Genomic DNA, 21,550 nt, shown 5'->3' with positions numbered 1-21,550 from the left:
GTCCTCGTGCTGGAGATAGTATTATAAGCTCGCTCTTCCTCACACAGTGGTACCCAAATATGGGGGTTCCAGCGCAAAAATACTCTATGATTACTGTATGGACATATATTGACTAATTTATGGTGTCAGGATACCATTTTCTATGGTGATTATATATTCATTTTTTCATTTTACATTTGTATATTTTATATTGTTTATTTTATGTTCAACCAACAGGGGTGTTGCTGGGGGGGGGGGGTAGGGGGGTAACAGGCTATAGCCCCAGGTCTCAGGTCGGAGTTTTTCTTTTTTTTTCTTAAATTTTTTAAAATATTAACGCCGCTGCTTTAAGACAGCAGTGGCTTACACCAGACCCAAAGTCCCACGAGATCGGGCAGCTGCCGAGGCTGTTGGGAGCAGAAGTTCCCTGAGCAGGCACGCATGCCTGCTCCTAGCCTGCAACTGTCGGTGTAATAAAATTTATTGCGTCCTGGACAAATCACACCAGCGCCAAGTGAGGGCAAGGAGTGATGGCCAGCGTATTCAGCGCTCTCTCCGACCTGATCCCCAGACCCTGATGAGTGGTGGTGATCTCCAGGTGATGGCATGATAGAGGTGTCATGTGGGTATGTATTATAGATGTATGCATGACAGATGTATGTATGCATGTATGATAGATGTGTGTGTGTATGTATAATAGATGTATGCATGCATGTATATATGTATGATAGATGTTTGTATGATATATGTTTGTATGTATAATAGATGCATGTAAGTATGTATGATAGATGTGTGTATGTATGATAGATGTATTCATGCATGTATGGTAGATGTGTGCATGCATGATAGATGTATGTATGCATGTAAGATGTATGCAAGTTTGTATGATAGATGTATGCAAGTATGAATGTAGGATAGATGTATGTATGATGTGTGTACGCAATGATATATGTATGTATGATAGGTGTGCGTATGTATTTGTGTATGACTGTCTGTCATACATACACCAGCCATAAACACATCTATCATGCATCATCTGGAGGAGGAGGACAGAGGAATTTGGAGGAGGAAAGAGGAGCCGGGGGAAAGACTAAGGGGTTTGGATGAAGCAGACAGAGGAGTCTGGAGGTGGCGGACAGAGGGGTCAGGAGGAGGTGGGGTCAGAGGAATCTGCAGGAGGAGAACAAAGAGGTCTGGAGGAGGAGAACAGAGGGGTCTAGAGGAGGAGGCAGACAAAGGGGTCTGGGCAAGGGGGGCAGGGACAGAACGGTCTGGAGATGTAGGACAGTGCAGGGGTGGGATTCAACCGAAATAAATAAAAAAAACAGTGTGTGGCAGTATTATTATTATTATTATTATGGGTACAGTGTGTGGCAGAGGGCACAGTTTCTGGCAGGGTTATATTCAGGAGTAAAGAGTATGGCATGGTTGAAGGGGTAGTCCAGTGGTGAAAAACGTATCCCTTATCCTAAGGATAGGGGATAAGTTTAAGATCGCGGGGGTCTGACTGCTGGGGGCCCCCCGCGATCTCTTTGTATGGGTGCCAGGCTCGCTTGCCAGATAGTGGGTGTCGACCACCGCACAAAGCGGCGGCCGACACGCCCCCTCAATACATCACTATGGCAGAGTCGGAGATTGCCGAAGGCAGAGCTCGGGCTCTGCCATAGAGTTGTATTGAGGGAGCGTGTCAGCCGCCACGTTGTGCGGTGGTCAACACGCCCCCTTCCTGCGGGCTGTCGGTGCCCCGTACAAGAGATCGTGGGGGGTCCGACCGCTGGAAGCCCCCCCGCAATCTCCTGTACGGGACCCTGACAGCCCACAGGAAGGGGGCGTGTTGACCACGGCACGAAGTGGTGGCCGACACGCCCCCTCAATACATCGCTATGGCAGAGCCGGAGATTGCCGAAGGCAGAGCTCCGGCTCTGCCATAGAGTTGTATTGAGGGAGTGTGTCAGCCGCCACTTTGTGCGGTGGTCAACATATAAACATATATATTTTTGTAGGGCTCGGGTTGGGGTTATTTTATAAATTGTTTATTTTTAACTTTCTTTAGACAGGATCCGTGCAGAATACATTGCCATCTATGAGGACGGCAATATACCCGTAGAACCTCCTGCAGTATATATTCCGGCTGGATATTCCTCAGTGTGAACCTAGCCTTTTATTTTCTATTAAGAAGATTTTTAACAGTGATGTTCAGATCGCTCTTATAATACACTGCGCTGCTATTAAAGTGCAGTGTATTACGCCCTAAAGTAAACTTGTAAACTCTTCGGTCAGTCGATTCTATTCTATTAAATATTGGAAAAGGGGATTCCTACAAATGAAAAACAGAGTTTGGGGATCATAAATGATCCTAATCTCTGTACCTGAGATATGGTTGTGTTATAAAAGAAGCTGTCTATAGACGATATACTTATAAACAACACATATATCTTCATGTATAAGGTAGAGACTATCACATCTCTGCAGGTCTAGATGTTACATCTAGCCTGATTGTTATCAGTAATTAATATAAATATTAATTACCTGTCTTGTGGTTCCTTTCTTGCAGCTGACGGGGGTATGTGTCACGTTCAACCTCTCACCGGGCATCAGTCACCTATAAAAAGACACAGGTATGATAACATGTTCCTGATACATGCTACAGACGCTTATATATATAACACTCTAGGGACAGAACTACTTATCTCAGGAATTATGAAACTGCATCCGAAAAGGAACAAAACATTTCAATAATTTTTGTAAATGTTTTATGCCTCTAAACTTTATATTGAAGGTGTTTAATATCTTTTGGTTTTGTTTTCTATAAATATATATATTCTGCGGGTGTAGGGGTTGATGGTTTTATAAATTGTTTGTTTTTTATTTTTAACTTTGTTTAAATGTAATCTGTGCAGAATACATTGCCATCTATGAGGATGGCAATGATCCAGTGGAATTGTCATCCATAATTATTCTGGATTAATATTCTTGAGTGTGAACATAGCCCTTAAATTTTTTTAAAGAGAACAATTAAGAGTGATCTTCTGATCGCTCATATATTACACTGCACTGGAATTAAAGTGCAGTGTATTATGCTTTTCAGCATTATGTTTACAGGCTATGAATTGTCATGGCTTTAGTCAGTTTTTTATTTTTTTGTTTTGATGAGACAGGATGGGGACATGATGAGACAGGGGGAAATGATAGTGGGGGAGGAACTAAATGCTTAATGAGACAGGGGGAAATGATGAGGGAGGGGGAAATGATGGGGGATGATGAGACAGGATGGGGGGATGATGAGACAGGGGGAAATGATAGTGGGGGGAGGAACTAAATGCTTAATGAGACAGGGGGAAATGATGAGGGAGGGGGAAATGATGGGGGGATGATGAGACAGGTTGGGGGGATGATGAGACAGGGGGAAATGATGGGGGATGATGAGACAGGTTGGGGGGATGATGAGACAGGGGAAAATGATGAGGGGGGAATGATGGGGGACATGATGAAACAGGGTGGGGGATGATGAGACAGGGGAAAATGATAGTGCGGGGAGGAACTAAATGCTTAATGAGACAGGGGGAAATGATGAGGGAGGGGGAAATGATGGGGGATGATGAGACAGGTTGGGGGGATGATGAGACAGGGGGAAATGATGGGGGATGATGAGACAGGTTGGGGGGATGATGAGACAGGGGGAAATGATGAGGGGGGAATGATGGGGGGCATGATCAGACAGGGTGGGGGGATGATGACAGGGGAATGATGGGGGGACATGATGAGACAGGGTGGGGGCATGATGAGACAGGGGGAAATGATGAGGGGGGGAATGATGGGGGACATGATGAGACAGGGTGGGTGATGATGAGACAGGGGGAAATGATAGTGGGGGGAGGCACTAAATGCTTAATGTCTGTATGGCTAATGGTGGTCTATGACAGGGGGAAATGATGAGACATGGGGGGGATGATGAGACATGGGGGGTGGCGATGAGAGGGGTAAATGTGGCACAGGGACTGATAAAAGGGAAGGAATGATGTGGCACTGGAGGGGACGGGACCAAACTGATGTGTGGAAGAAAACGAAGTTGGGTGGATGATGTGGCATTTAGTCCAGGTCATTTATTTTACATTTAATTTTTTTATTTAAATTTCTGTGTTAAAATGGGGGTGCGTGTTATACGCCAGTGCATGTTATACGCCGATTAATATGGTATATATATATATATATATATATATATATAGAAACAGACCTCAAGGTATAGAATTGATTGAAGACTAGAGATATCATTGGTTGTACATAAAATAAATAATTTTATTGTATGCTAATTATTAAAAAGATATATTACACTAAAGTCTGAACAGGGCCCTTGTCGCAGACTTATAACATACAGGGAGTGAACTATAAAAATAAGTATGATATATAAAAATATAAAATAAAAATAAAAAATGGATATATAATCACCAAATGAATTGGTATCCTGACACCAAAGTCCGTCTGTGTCCTTATGGTAAAAACCCGTCTGCGTGAATGTCAGACAATGCTTCTGTGTAGGTTGGCACGGGATGTACCCGGCCACAATGATGAATATTACCTGCAGTCACAAGTCCTCTGGATGGGCCCTCAGGACGGTAAGGGACATTTCTCCGCTCGTGGCTTAGTTGCACTGAGATGCCGGCTGACTGGCACGGATCTGCGTCCGGCCCAATATTGGGAGCTGAGATCAGGCGGCAGAGAGGGTGTAAGTGCTTGCGGAGAGCCAATGCGATACTTTGTATCAGGGTCCTCGTGCTGGAGATAGTATTATAAGCTCGCTCTTCCTCACACAGTGGTACCCAAATATGGGGGTTCCAGCGCAAAAATACTCTATGATTACTGTATGGACATATATTGACTAATTTATGGTGTCAGGATACCATTTTCTATGGTGATTATATATTCATTTTTTCATTTTACATTTGTATATTTTATATTGTTTATTTTATGTTCAACCAACAGGGGTGTTGCTGGGGGGGGGGGGTAGGGGGGTAACAGGCTATAGCCCCAGGTCTCAGGTCGGAGTTTTTCTTTTTTTTTCTTAAATTTTTTAAAATATTAACGCCGCTGCTTTAAGACAGCAGTGGCTTACACCAGACCCAAAGTCCCACGAGATCGGGCAGCTGCCGAGGCTGTTGGGAGCAGAAGTTCCCTGAGCAGGCACGCATGCCTGCTCCTAGCCTGCAACTGTCGGTGTAATAAAATTTATTGCGTCCTGGACAAATCACACCAGCGCCAAGTGAGGGCAAGGAGTGATGGCCAGCGTATTCAGCGCTCTCTCCGACCTGATCCCCAGACCCTGATGAGTGGTGGTGATCTCCAGGTGATGGCATGATAGAGGTGTCATGTGGGTATGTATTATAGATGTATGCATGACAGATGTATGTATGCATGTATGATAGATGTGTGTGTGTATGTATAATAGATGTATGCATGCATGTATATATGTATGATAGATGTTTGTATGATATATGTTTGTATGTATAATAGATGCATGTAAGTATGTATGATAGATGTGTGTATGTATGATAGATGTATTCATGCATGTATGGTAGATGTGTGCATGCATGATAGATGTATGTATGCATGTAAGATGTATGCAAGTTTGTATGATAGATGTATGCAAGTATGAATGTAGGATAGATGTATGTATGATGTGTGTACGCAATGATATATGTATGTATGATAGGTGTGCGTATGTATTTGTGTATGACTGTCTGTCATACATACACCAGCCATAAACACATCTATCATGCATCATCTGGAGGAGGAGGACAGAGGAATTTGGAGGAGGAAAGAGGAGCCGGGGGAAAGACTAAGGGGTTTGGATGAAGCAGACAGAGGAGTCTGGAGGTGGCGGACAGAGGGGTCAGGAGGAGGTGGGGTCAGAGGAATCTGCAGGAGGAGAACAAAGAGGTCTGGAGGAGGAGAACAGAGGGGTCTAGAGGAGGAGGCAGACAAAGGGGTCTGGGCAAGGGGGGCAGGGACAGAACGGTCTGGAGATGTAGGACAGTGCAGGGGTGGGATTCAACCGAAATAAATAAAAAAAACAGTGTGTGGCAGTATTATTATTATTATTATTATGGGTACAGTGTGTGGCAGAGGGCACAGTTTCTGGCAGGGTTATATTCAGGAGTAAAGAGTATGGCATGGTTGAAGGGGTAGTCCAGTGGTGAAAAACGTATCCCTTATCCTAAGGATAGGGGATAAGTTTAAGATCGCGGGGGTCTGACTGCTGGGGGCCCCCCGCGATCTCTTTGTATGGGTGCCAGGCTCGCTTGCCAGATAGTGGGTGTCGACCACCGCACAAAGCGGCGGCCGACACGCCCCCTCAATACATCACTATGGCAGAGTCGGAGATTGCCGAAGGCAGAGCTCGGGCTCTGCCATAGAGTTGTATTGAGGGAGCGTGTCAGCCGCCACGTTGTGCGGTGGTCAACACGCCCCCTTCCTGCGGGCTGTCGGTGCCCCGTACAAGAGATCGTGGGGGGTCCGACCGCTGGAAGCCCCCCCGCAATCTCCTGTACGGGACCCTGACAGCCCACAGGAAGGGGGCGTGTTGACCACGGCACGAAGTGGTGGCCGACACGCCCCCTCAATACATCGCTATGGCAGAGCCGGAGATTGCCGAAGGCAGAGCTCCGGCTCTGCCATAGAGTTGTATTGAGGGAGTGTGTCAGCCGCCACTTTGTGCGGTGGTCAACATATAAACATATATATTTTTGTAGGGCTCGGGTTGGGGTTATTTTATAAATTGTTTATTTTTAACTTTCTTTAGACAGGATCCGTGCAGAATACATTGCCATCTATGAGGACGGCAATATACCCGTAGAACCTCCTGCAGTATATATTCCGGCTGGATATTCCTCAGTGTGAACCTAGCCTTTTATTTTCTATTAAGAAGATTTTTAACAGTGATGTTCAGATCGCTCTTATAATACACTGCGCTGCTATTAAAGTGCAGTGTATTACGCCCTAAAGTAAACTTGTAAACTCTTCGGTCAGTCGATTCTATTCTATTAAATATTGGAAAAGGGGATTCCTACAAATGAAAAACAGAGTTTGGGGATCATAAATGATCCTAATCTCTGTACCTGAGATATGGTTGTGTTATAAAAGAAGCTGTCTATAGACGATATACTTATAAACAACACATATATCTTCATGTATAAGGTAGAGACTATCACATCTCTGCAGGTCTAGATGTTACATCTAGCCTGATTGTTATCAGTAATTAATATAAATATTAATTACCTGTCTTGTGGTTCCTTTCTTGCAGCTGACGGGGGTATGTGTCACGTTCAACCTCTCACCGGGCATCAGTCACCTATAAAAAGACACAGGTATGATAACATGTTCCTGATACATGCTACAGACGCTTATATATATAACACTCTAGGGACAGAACTACTTATCTCAGGAATTATGAAACTGCATCCGAAAAGGAACAAAACATTTCAATAATTTTTGTAAATGTTTTATGCCTCTAAACTTTATATTGAAGGTGTTTAATATCTTTTGGTTTTGTTTTCTATAAATATATATATTCTGCGGGTGTAGGGGTTGATGGTTTTATAAATTGTTTGTTTTTTATTTTTAACTTTGTTTAAATGTAATCTGTGCAGAATACATTGCCATCTATGAGGATGGCAATGATCCAGTGGAATTGTCATCCATAATTATTCTGGATTAATATTCTTGAGTGTGAACATAGCCCTTAAATTTTTTTAAAGAGAACAATTAAGAGTGATCTTCTGATCGCTCATATATTACACTGCACTGGAATTAAAGTGCAGTGTATTATGCTTTTCAGCATTATGTTTACAGGCTATGAATTGTCATGGCTTTAGTCAGTTTTTTATTTTTTTGTTTTGATGAGACAGGATGGGGACATGATGAGACAGGGGGAAATGATAGTGGGGGAGGAACTAAATGCTTAATGAGACAGGGGGAAATGATGAGGGAGGGGGAAATGATGGGGGATGATGAGACAGGATGGGGGGATGATGAGACAGGGGGAAATGATAGTGGGGGGAGGAACTAAATGCTTAATGAGACAGGGGGAAATGATGAGGGAGGGGGAAATGATGGGGGGATGATGAGACAGGTTGGGGGGATGATGAGACAGGGGGAAATGATGGGGGATGATGAGACAGGTTGGGGGGATGATGAGACAGGGGAAAATGATGAGGGGGGAATGATGGGGGACATGATGAAACAGGGTGGGGGATGATGAGACAGGGGAAAATGATAGTGCGGGGAGGAACTAAATGCTTAATGAGACAGGGGGAAATGATGAGGGAGGGGGAAATGATGGGGGATGATGAGACAGGTTGGGGGGATGATGAGACAGGGGGAAATGATGGGGGATGATGAGACAGGTTGGGGGGATGATGAGACAGGGGGAAATGATGAGGGGGGAATGATGGGGGGCATGATCAGACAGGGTGGGGGGATGATGACAGGGGAATGATGGGGGGACATGATGAGACAGGGTGGGGGCATGATGAGACAGGGGGAAATGATGAGGGGGGGAATGATGGGGGACATGATGAGACAGGGTGGGTGATGATGAGACAGGGGGAAATGATAGTGGGGGGAGGCACTAAATGCTTAATGTCTGTATGGCTAATGGTGGTCTATGACAGGGGGAAATGATGAGACATGGGGGGGATGATGAGACATGGGGGGTGGCGATGAGAGGGGTAAATGTGGCACAGGGACTGATAAAAGGGAAGGAATGATGTGGCACTGGAGGGGACGGGACCAAACTGATGTGTGGAAGAAAACGAAGTTGGGTGGATGATGTGGCATTTAGTCCAGGTCATTTATTTTACATTTAATTTTTTTATTTAAATTTCTGTGTTAAAATGGGGGTGCGTGTTATACGCCAGTGCATGTTATACGCCGATTAATATGGTATATATATATATATATATATATATATATATAGAAACAGACCTCAAGGTATAGAATTGATTGAAGACTAGAGATATCATTGGTTGTACATAAAATAAATAATTTTATTGTATGCTAATTATTAAAAAGATATATTACACTAAAGTCTGAACAGGGCCCTTGTCGCAGACTTATAACATACAGGGAGTGAACTATAAAAATAAGTATGATATATAAAAATATAAAATAAAAATAAAAAATGGATATATAATCACCAAATGAATTGGTATCCTGACACCAAAGTCCGTCTGTGTCCTTATGGTAAAAACCCGTCTGCGTGAATGTCAGACAATGCTTCTGTGTAGGTTGGCACGGGATGTACCCGGCCACAATGATGAATATTACCTGCAGTCACAAGTCCTCTGGATGGGCCCTCAGGACGGTAAGGGACATTTCTCCGCTCGTGGCTTAGTTGCACTGAGATGCCGGCTGACTGGCACGGATCTGCGTCCGGCCCAATATTGGGAGCTGAGATCAGGCGGCAGAGAGGGTGTAAGTGCTTGCGGAGAGCCAATGCGATACTTTGTATCAGGGTCCTCGTGCTGGAGATAGTATTATAAGCTCGCTCTTCCTCACACAGTGGTACCCAAATATGGGGGTTCCAGCGCAAAAATACTCTATGATTACTGTATGGACATATATTGACTAATTTATGGTGTCAGGATACCATTTTCTATGGTGATTATATATTCATTTTTTCATTTTACATTTGTATATTTTATATTGTTTATTTTATGTTCAACCAACAGGGGTGTTGCTGGGGGGGGGGTAGGGGGGTAACAGGCTATAGCCCCAGGTCTCAGGTCGGAGTTTTTCTTTTTTTTTCTTAAATTTTTTAAAATATTAACGCCGCTGCTTTAAGACAGCAGTGGCTTACACCAGACCCAAAGTCCCACGAGATCGGGCAGCTGCCGAGGCTGTTGGGAGCAGAAGTTCCCTGAGCAGGCACGCATGCCTGCTCCTAGCCTGCAACTGTCGGTGTAATAAAATTTATTGCGTCCTGGACAAATCACACCAGCGCCAAGTGAGGGCAAGGAGTGATGGCCAGCGTATTCAGCGCTCTCTCCGACCTGATCCCCAGACCCTGATGAGTGGTGGTGATCTCCAGGTGATGGCATGATAGAGGTGTCATGTGGGTATGTATTATAGATGTATGCATGACAGATGTATGTATGCATGTATGATAGATGTGTGTGTGTATGTATAATAGATGTATGCATGCATGTATATATGTATGATAGATGTTTGTATGATATATGTTTGTATGTATAATAGATGCATGTAAGTATGTATGATAGATGTGTGTATGTATGATAGATGTATTCATGCATGTATGGTAGATGTGTGCATGCATGATAGATGTATGTATGCATGTAAGATGTATGCAAGTTTGTATGATAGATGTATGCAAGTATGAATGTAGGATAGATGTATGTATGATGTGTGTACGCAATGATATATGTATGTATGATAGGTGTGCGTATGTATTTGTGTATGACTGTCTGTCATACATACACCAGCCATAAACACATCTATCATGCATCATCTGGAGGAGGAGGACAGAGGAATTTGGAGGAGGAAAGAGGAGCCGGGGGAAAGACTAAGGGGTTTGGATGAAGCAGACAGAGGAGTCTGGAGGTGGCGGACAGAGGGGTCAGGAGGAGGTGGGGTCAGAGGAATCTGCAGGAGGAGAACAAAGAGGTCTGGAGGAGGAGAACAGAGGGGTCTAGAGGAGGAGGCAGACAAAGGGGTCTGGGCAAGGGGGGCAGGGACAGAACGGTCTGGAGATGTAGGACAGTGCAGGGGTGGGATTCAACCGAAATAAATAAAAAAAACAGTGTGTGGCAGTATTATTATTATTATTATTATGGGTACAGTGTGTGGCAGAGGGCACAGTTTCTGGCAGGGTTATATTCAGGAGTAAAGAGTATGGCATGGTTGAAGGGGTAGTCCAGTGGTGAAAAACGTATCCCTTATCCTAAGGATAGGGGATAAGTTTAAGATCGCGGGGGTCTGACTGCTGGGGGCCCCCCGCGATCTCTTTGTATGGGTGCCAGGCTCGCTTGCCAGATAGTGGGTGTCGACCACCGCACAAAGCGGCGGCCGACACGCCCCCTCAATACATCACTATGGCAGAGTCGGAGATTGCCGAAGGCAGAGCTCGGGCTCTGCCATAGAGTTGTATTGAGGGAGCGTGTCAGCCGCCACGTTGTGCGGTGGTCAACACGCCCCCTTCCTGCGGGCTGTCGGTGCCCCGTACAAGAGATCGTGGGGGGTCCGACCGCTGGAAGCCCCCCCGCAATCTCCTGTACGGGACCCTGACAGCCCACAGGAAGGGGGCGTGTTGACCACGGCACGAAGTGGTGGCCGACACGCCCCCTCAATACATCGCTATGGCAGAGCCGGAGATTGCCGAAGGCAGAGCTCCGGCTCTGCCATAGAGTTGTATTGAGGGAGTGTGTCAGCCGCCACTTTGTGCGGTGGTCAACATATAAACATATATATTTTTGTAGGGCTCGGGTTGGGGTTATTTTATAAATTGTTTATTTTTAACTTTCTTTAGACAGGATCCGTGCAGAATACATTGCCATCTATGAGGACGGCAATATACCCGTAGAACCTCCTGCAGTATATATTCCGGCTGGATATTCCTCAGTGTGAACCTAGCCTTTTATTTTCTATTAAGAAGATTTTTAACAGTGATGTTCAGATCGCTCTTATAATACACTGCGCTGCTATTAAAGTGCAGTGTATTACGCCCTAAAGTAAACTTGTAAACTCTTCGGTCAGTCGATTCTATTCTATTAAATATTGGAAAAGGGGATTCCTACAAATGAAAAACAGAGTTTGGGGATCATAAATGATCCTAATCTCTGTACCTGAGATATGGTTGTGTTATAAAAGAAGCTGTCTATAGACGATATACTTATAAACAACACATATATCTTCATGTATAAGGTAGAGACTATCACATCTCTGCAGGTCTAGATGTTACATCTAGCCTGATTGTTATCAGTAATTAATATAAATATTAATTACCTGTCTTGTGGTTCCTTTCTTGCAGCTGACGGGGGTATGTGTCACGTTCAACCTCTCACCGGGCATCAGTCACCTATAAAAAGACACAGGTATGATAACATGTTCCTGATACATGCTACAGACGCTTATATATATAACACTCTAGGGACAGAACTACTTATCTCAGGAATTATGAAACTGCATCCGAAAAGGAACAAAACATTTCAATAATTTTTGTAAATGTTTTATGCCTCTAAACTTTATATTGAAGGTGTTTAATATCTTTTGGTTTTGTTTTCTATAAATATATATATTCTGCGGGTGTAGGGGTTGATGGTTTTATAAATTGTTCGTTTTTTATTTTTAACTTTGTTTAAATGTAATCTGTGCAGAATACATTGCCATCTATGAGGATGGCAATGATCCAGTGGAATTGTCATCCATAATTATTCTGGATTAATATTCTTGAGTGTGAACATAGCCCTTAAATTTTTTTAAAGAGAACAATTAAGAGTGATCTTCTGATCGCTCATATATTACACTGCACTGGAATTAAAGTGCAGTGTATTATGCTTTTCAGCATTATGTTTACAGGCTATGAATTGTCATGGCTTTAGTCAGTTTTTTATTTTTTTGTTTTGATGAGACAGGATGGGGACATGATGAGACAGGGGGAAATGATAGTGGGGGAGGAACTAAATGCTTAATGAGACAGGGGGAAATGATGAGGGAGGGGGAAATGATGGGGGATGATGAGACAGGATGGGGGGATGATGAGACAGGGGGAAATGATAGTGGGGGGAGGAACTAAATGCTTAATGAGACAGGGGGAAATGATGAGGGAGGGGGAAATGATGGGGGGATGATGAGACAGGTTGGGGGGATGATGAGACAGGGGGAAATGATGGGGGATGATGAGACAGGTTGGGGGGATGATGAGACAGGGGAAAATGATGAGGGGGGAATGATGGGGGACATGATGAAACAGGGTGGGGGATGATGAGACAGGGGAAAATGATAGTGCGGGGAGGAACTAAATGCTTAATGAGACAGGGGGAAATGATGAGGGAGGGGGAAATGATGGGGGGATGATGAGACAGGTTGGGGGGATGATGAGACAGGGGGAAATGATGGGGGATGATGAGACAGGTTGGGGGGATGATGAGACAGGGGGAAATGATGAGGGGGGAATGATGGGGGGCATGATCAGACAGGGTGGGGGGATGATGACAGGGGAATGATGGGGGGACATGATGAGACAGGGTGGGGGCATGATGAGACAGGGGGAAATGATGAGGGGGGGAATGATGGGGGACATGATGAGACAGGGTGGGTGATGATGAGACAGGGGGAAATGATAGTGGGGGGAGGCACTAAATGCTTAATGTCTGTATGGCTAATGGTGGTCTATGACAGGGGGAAATGATGAGACATGGGGGGGATGATGAGACATGGGGGGTGGCGATGAGAGGGGTAAATGTGGCACAGGGACTGATAAAAGGGAAGGAATGATGTGGCACTGGAGGGGACGGGACCAAACTGATGTGTGGAAGAAAACGAAGTTGGGTGGATGATGTGGCATTTAGTCCAGGTCATTTATTTTACATTTAATTTTTTTATTTAAATTTCTGTGTTAAAATGGGGGTGCGTGTTATACGCCAGTGCATGTTATACGCCGATTAATATGGTATATATATATATATATATATATATATATATAGAAACAGACCTCAAGGTATAGAATTGATTGAAGACTAGAGATATCATTGGTTGTACATAAAATAAATAATTTTATTGTATGCTAATTATTAAAAAGATATATTACACTAAAGTCTGAACAGGGCCCTTGTCGCAGACTTATAACATACAGGGAGTGAACTATAAAAATAAGTATGATATATAAAAATATAAAATAAAAATAAAAAATGGATATATAATCACCAAATGAATTGGTATCCTGACACCAAAGTCCGTCTGTGTCCTTATGGTAAAAACCCGTCTGCGTGAATGTCAGACAATGCTTCTGTGTAGGTTGGCACGGGATGTACCCGGCCACAATGATGAATATTACCTGCAGTCACAAGTCCTCTGGATGGGCCCTCAGGACGGTAAGGGACATTTCTCCGCTCGTGGCTTAGTTGCACTGAGATGCCGGCTGACTGGCACGGATCTGCGTCCGGCCCAATATTGGGAGCTGAGATCAGGCGGCAGAGAGGGTGTAAGTGCTTGCGGAGAGCCAATGCGATACTTTGTATCAGGGTCCTCGTGCTGGAGATAGTATTATAAGCTCGCTCTTCCTCACACAGTGGTACCCAAATATGGGGGTTCCAGCGCAAAAATACTCTATGATTACTGTATGGACATATATTGACTAATTTATGGTGTCAGGATACCATTTTCTATGGTGATTATATATTCATTTTTTCATTTTACATTTGTATATTTTATATTGTTTATTTTATGTTCAACCAACAGGGGTGTTGCTGGGGGGGGGGGGGGGGGGGTAGGGGGGTAACAGGCTATAGCCCCAGGTCTCAGGTCGGAGTTTTTCTTTTTTTTTCTTAAATTTTTTAAAATATTAACGCCGCTGCTTTAAGACAGCAGTGGCTTACACCAGACCCAAAGTCCCACGAGATCGGGCAGCTGCCGAGGCTGTTGGGAGCAGAAGTTCCCTGAGCAGGCACGCATGCCTGCTCCTAGCCTGCAACTGTCGGTGTAATAAAATTTATTGCGTCCTGGACAAATCACACCAGCGCCAAGTGAGGGCAAGGAGTGATGGCCAGCGTATTCAGCGCTCTCTCCGACCTGATCCCCAGACCCTGATGAGTGGTGGTGATCTCCAGGTGATGGCATGATAGAGGTGTCATGTGGGTATGTATTATAGATGTATGCATGACAGATGTATGTATGCATGTATGATAGATGTGTGTGTGTATGTATAATAGATGTATGCATGCATGTATATATGTATGATAGATGTTTGTATGATATATGTTTGTATGTATAATAGATGCATGTAAGTATGTATGATAGATGTGTGTATGTATGATAGATGTATTCATGCATGTATGGTAGATGTGTGCATGCATGATAGATGTATGTATGCATGTAAGATGTATGCAAGTTTGTATGATAGATGTATGCAAGTATGAATGTAGGATAGATGTATGTATGATGTGTGTACGCAATGATATATGTATGTATGATAGGTGTGCGTATGTATTTGTGTATGACTGTCTGTCATACATACACCAGCCATAAACACATCTATCATGCATCATCTGGAGGAGGAGGACAGAGGAATTTGGAGGAGGAAAGAGGAGCCGGGGGAAAGACTAAGGGGTTTGGATGAAGCAGACAGAGGAGTCTGGAGGTGGCGGACAGAGGGGTCAGGAGGAGGTGGGGTCAGAGGAATCTGCAGGAGGAGAACAAAGAGGTCTGGAGGAGGAGAACAGAGGGGTCTAGAGGAGGAGGCAGACAAAGGGGTCTGGGCAAGGGGGGCAGGGACAGAACGGTCTGGAGATGTAGGACAGTGCAGGGGTGGGATTCAACCGAAATAAATAAAAAAACAGTGTGTGGCAGTATTATTATTATTATGGGTACAGTGTGTGGCAGAGGGCACAGTTTCTGGCAGGGTTATATTCAGGAGTAAAGAGTATGGCATGGTTGAAGGGGTAGTCCAGTGGTGAAAAACGTATCCCTTATCCTAAGGATAGGGGATAAGTTTAAGATCGCGGGGGTCTGACTGCTGGGGGCCCCCCGCGATCTCTTTGTATGGGTGCCAGGCTCGCTTGCCAGATAGTGGGTGTCGACCACCGCACGAAGCGGCGGCCGACACGCCCCCTCAATACATCACTATGGCAGAGTCGGAGATTGCCGAAGGCAGAGCTCGGGCTCTGCCATAGAGTTGTATTGAGGGAGCGTGTCAGCCGCCACGTTGTGCGGTGGTCAACACGCCCCCTTCCTGCGGGCTGTCGGTGCCCCGTACAAGAGATCGTGGGGGGTCCGACCGCTGGAAGCCCCCCCGCAATCTCCTGTACGGGACCCTGACAGCCCACAGGAAGGGGGCGTGTTGACCACGGCACGAAGTGGTGGCCGACACGCCCCCTCAATACATCGCTATGGCAGAGCCGGAGATTGCCGAAGGCAGAGCTCCGGCTCTGCCATAGAGTTGTATTGAGGGAGTGTGTCAGCCGCCACTTTGTGCGGTGGTCAACATATAAACATATATATTTTTGTAGGGCTCGGGTTGGGGTTATTTTATAAATTGTTTATTTTTAACTTTCTTTAGACAGGATCCGTGCAGAATACATTGCCATCTATGAGGACGGCAATATACCCGTAGAACCTCCTGCAGTATATATTCCGGCTGGATATTCCTCAGTGTGAACCTAGCCTTTTATTTTCTATAAAGAAGATTTTTAACAGTGATGTTCAGATCGCTCTTATAATACACTGCACTGCTATTAAAGTGCAGTGTATTACGCCCTAAAGTAAACTTGTAAACTCTTCGGTCAGTCGATTCTATTCTATTAAATATTGGAAAAGGGGATTCCTACAAATGAAAAACAGAGTTTGGGGATCATAAATGATCCTAATCTCTGTACCTGAGATATGGTTGTGTTATAAAAGAAGCTGTCTATAGACGATATACTTATAAACAACACATATATCTTCATGTATAAGGTAGAGACTATCACATCTCTGCAGGTCTAGATGTTACATCTAGCCTGATTGTTATCAGTAATTAATATAAATATTAATTACCTGTCTCGTGGTTCCTTTCTTGCAGCTGACGGGGGTATGTGTCACGTTCAACCTCTCACCGGGCATCAGTCACCTATAAAAAGACACAGGTATGATAACATGTTCCTGATACATGCTACAGACGCTTATATATATAACACTCTAGGGACAGAACTACTTATCTCAGGAATTATGAAACTGCATCCGAAAAGGAACAAAACATTTCAATAATTTTTGTAAATGTTTTATGCCTCTAAACTTTATATTGAAGGTGTTTAATATCTTTTGGTTTTGTTTTCTATAAATATATATATTTTGCGGGTGTAGGGGTTGATGGTTTTATAAATTGTTCGTTTTTTATTTTTAACTTTGTTTAAATGTAATCTGTGCAGAATACATTGCCATCTATGAGGATGGCAATGATCCAGTGGAATTTTCATCCATAATTATTCTGGATTAATATTCTTGAGTGTGAACATAGCCCTTAAATTTTTTTAAAGAGAACAATTAAGAGTGATCTTCTGATCGCTCATATATTACACTGCACTGGAATTAAAGTGCAGTGTATTATGCTTTTCAGCATTATGTTTACAGGCTATGAATTGTCATGGCTTTAGTCAGTTTTTTATTTTTTTGTTTTGATGAGACAGGATGGGGACATGATGAGACAGGGGGAAATGATAGTGGGGGGAGGAACTAAATGCTTAATGAGACAGGGGGAAATGATGAGGGAGGGGGAAATGATGGGGGGATGATGAGACAGGTTGGGGGGATGATGAGACAGGGGGAAATGATGGGGGATGATGAGACAGGTTGGGGGGGATGATGAGACAGGTTGGGGGGATGATGAGACAGGGGGAAATGATGAGGGGGGGAATGATGGGGGACATGATGAAACAGGGTGGGGGATGATGAGACAGGGGAAAATGATTGTGCGGGGAGGAACTAAATGCTTAATGAGACAGGGAAAATGATGAGGGAGGGGGAAATGATGGGGGATGATGAGACAGGTTGGGGGGATGATGAGACAGGGGGAAATGATGAGGGGGGGAATGATGGGGGGCATGATCAGACAGGGTGGGGGGATGATGACAGGGGAATGATGGGGGGACATGATGAGACAGGGTGGGGGCATGATGAGACAGGGGGAAATGATGAGGGGGGGAATGATGGGGGACATGATGAGACAGGGTGGGTGATGATGAGACAGGGGGAAATGATAGTGGGGGGAGGCACTAAATGCTTAATGTCTGTATGGCTAATGGTGGTCTATGACAGGGGGAAATGATGAGACATGGGGGGGATGATGAGACATGGGGGGTGGCGATGAGAGGGGTAAATGTGGCACAGGGACTGATAAAAGGGAAGGAATGATGTGGCACTGGAGGGGACGGGACCAAACTGATGTGTGGAAGAAAACGAAGTTGGGTGGATGATGTGGCATTTAGTCCAGGTCATTTATTTTACATTTAATTTTTTTATTTAAATTTCTGTGTTAAAATGGGGGTGCGTGTTATACGCCAGTGCATGTTATACGCCGATTAATATGGTATATATATATATATATATATATATATATATATATAGAAACAGACCTCAAGGTATAGAATTGATTGAAGACTAGAGATATCATTGGTTGTACATAAAATAAATAATTTTATTGTATGCTAATTATTAAAAAGATATATTACACTAAAGTCTGAACAGGGCCCTTGTCGCAGACTTATAACATACAGGGAGTGAACTATAAAAATAAGTATGATATATAAAAATATAAAATAAAAATAAAAAATGGATATATAATCACCAAATGAATTGGTATCCTGACACCAAAGTCCGTCTGTGTCCTTATGGTAAAAACCCGTCTGCGTGAATGTCAGACAATGCTTCTGTGTAGGTTGGCACGGGATGTACCCGGCCACAATGATGAATATTACCTGCAGTCACAAGTCCTCTGGATGGGCCCTCAGGATGGTAAGGGACATTTCTCCGCTCGTGGCTTAGTTGCACTGAGATGCCGGCTGACTGGCACGGATCTGCGTCCGGCCCAATATTGGGAGCTGAGATCAGGCGGCAGAGAGGGTGTAAGTGCTTGCGGAGAGCCAATGCGATACTTTGTATCAGGGTCCTCGTGCTGGAGATAGTATTATAAGCTCGCTCTTCCTCACACAGTGGTACCCAAATATGGGGGTTCCAGCGCAAAAATACTCTATGATTACTGTATGGACATATATTGACTAATTTATGGTGTCAGGATACCATTTTCTATGGTGATTATATATTCATTTTTTCATTTTACATTTGTATATTTTATACTGTTTATTTTATGTTCAACCAACAGGGGTGTTGCTGGGGGGGGGGGGGGTAGGGGGGTAACAGGCTATAGCCCCAGGTCTCAGGTCGGAGTTTTTATTTTTTTTTCTTAAATTTTTTAAAATATTAACGCCGCTGCTTTAAGACAGCAGTGGCTTACACCAGACCCAAAGTCCCACGAGATCGGGCAGCTGCCGAGGCTGTTGGGAGCAGAAGTTCCCTGAGCAGGCACGCATGCCTGCTCCTAGCCTGCAACTGTCGGTGTAATAAAATTTATTGCGTCCTGGACAAATCACACCAGCGCCAAGTGAGGGCAAGGAGTGATGGCCAGCGTATTCAGCGCTCTCTCCGACCTGATCCCCAGACCCTGATGAGTGGTGGTGATCTCCAGGTGATGGCATGATAGAGGTGTCATGTGGGTATGTATTATAGATGTATGCATGACAGATGTATGTATGCATGTATGATAGATGTGTGTGTGTATGTATAATAGATGTATGCATGCATGTATATATGTATGATAGATGTTTGTATGATATATGTTTGTATGTATAATAGATGCATGTAAGTATGTATGATAGATGTGTGTATGTATGATAGATGTATTCATGCATGTATGGTAGATGTGTGCATGCATGATAGATGTATGTATGCATGTAAGATGTATGCAAGTTTGTATGATAGATGTATGCAAGTATGAATGTAGGATAGATGTATGTATGATGTGTGTACGCAATGATATATGTATGTATGATAGGTGTGCGTATGTATTTGTGTATGACTGTCTGTCATACATACACCAGCCATAAACACATCTATCATGCATCATCTGGAGGAGGAGGACAGAGGAATTTGGAGGAGGAAAGAGGAGCCGGGGGAAAGACTAAGGGGTTTGGATGAAGCAGACAGAGGAGTCTGGAGGTGGCGGACAGAGGGGTCAGGAGGAGGTGGGGTCAGAGGAATCTGCAGGAGGAGAACAAAGAGGTCTGGAGGAGGAGAACAGAGGGGTCTAGAGGAGGAGGCAGACAAAGGGGTCTGGGCAAGGGGGGCAGGGACAGAACGGTCTGGAGATGTAGGACAGTGCAGGGGTGGGATTCAACCGAAATAAATAAAAAAAACAGTGTGTGGCAGTATTATTATTATTATTATTATGGGTACAGTGTGTGGCAGAGGGCACAGTTTCTGGCAGGGTTATATTCAGGAGTAAAGAGTATGGCATGGTTGAAGGGGTAGTCCAGTGGTGAAAAACGTATCCCTTATCCTAAGGATAGGGGATAAGTTTAAGATCGCGGGGGTCTGACTGCTGGGGGCCCCCCGCGATCTCTTTGTATGGGTGCCAGGCTCGCTTGCCAGATAGTGGGTGTCGACCACCGCACAAAGCGGCGGCCGACACGCCCCCTCAATACATCACTATGGCAGAGTCGGAGATTGCCGAAGGCAGAGCTCGGGCTCTGCCATAGAGTTGTATTGAGGGAGCGTGTCAGCCGCCACGTTGTGCGGTGGTCAACACGCCCCCTTCCTGCGGGCTGTCGGTGCCCCGTACAAGAGATCGTGGGGGGTCCGACCGCTGGAAGCCCCCCCGCAATCTCCTGTACGGGACCCTGACAGCCCACAGGAAGGGGGCGTGTTGACCACGGCACGAAGTGGTGGCCGACACGCCCCCTCAATACATCGCTATGGCAGAGCCGGAGATTGCCGAAGGCAGAGCTCCGGCTCTGCCATAGAGTTGTATTGAGGGAGTGTGTCAGCCGCCACTTTGTGCGGTGGTCAACATATAAACATATATATTTTTGTAGGGCTCGGGTTGGGGTTATTTTATAAATTGTTTATTTTTAACTTTCTTTAGACAGGATCCGTGCAGAATACATTGCCATCTATGAGGACGGCAATATACCCGTAGAACCTCCTGCAGTATATATTCCGGCTGGATATTCCTCAGTGTGAACCTAGCCTTTTATTTTCTATTAAGAAGATTTTTAACAGTGATGTTCAGATCGCTCTTATAATACACTGCGCTGCTATTAAAGTGCAGTGTATTACGCCCTAAAGTAAACTTGTAAACTCTTCGGTCAGTCGATTCTATTCTATTAAATATTGGAAAAGGGGATTCCTACAAATGAAAAACAGAGTTTGGGGATCATAAATGATCCTAATCTCTGTACCTGAGATATGGTTGTGTTATAAAAGAAGCTGTCTATAGACGATATACTTATAAACAACACATATATCTTCATGTATAAGGTAGAGACTATCACATCTCTGCAGGTCTAGATGTTACATCTAGCCTGATTGTTATCAGTAATTAATATAAATATTAATTACCTGTCTTGTGGTTCCTTTCTTGCAGCTGACGGGGGTATGTGTCACGTTCAACCTCTCACCGGGCATCAGTCACCTATAAAAAGACACAGGTATGATAACATGTTCCTGATACATGCTACAGACGCTTATATATATAACACTCTAGGGACAGAACTACTTATCTCAGGAATTATGAAACTGCATCCGAAAAGGAACA

Source organism: Hyla sarda, unplaced genomic scaffold (genome assembly GCF_029499605.1).
Source record: "Hyla sarda isolate aHylSar1 unplaced genomic scaffold, aHylSar1.hap1 scaffold_917, whole genome shotgun sequence".
Lineage (NCBI taxonomy): Eukaryota > Metazoa > Chordata > Amphibia > Anura > Hylidae > Hyla > Hyla sarda.
This window is presented reverse-complemented; position numbering follows the sequence as displayed.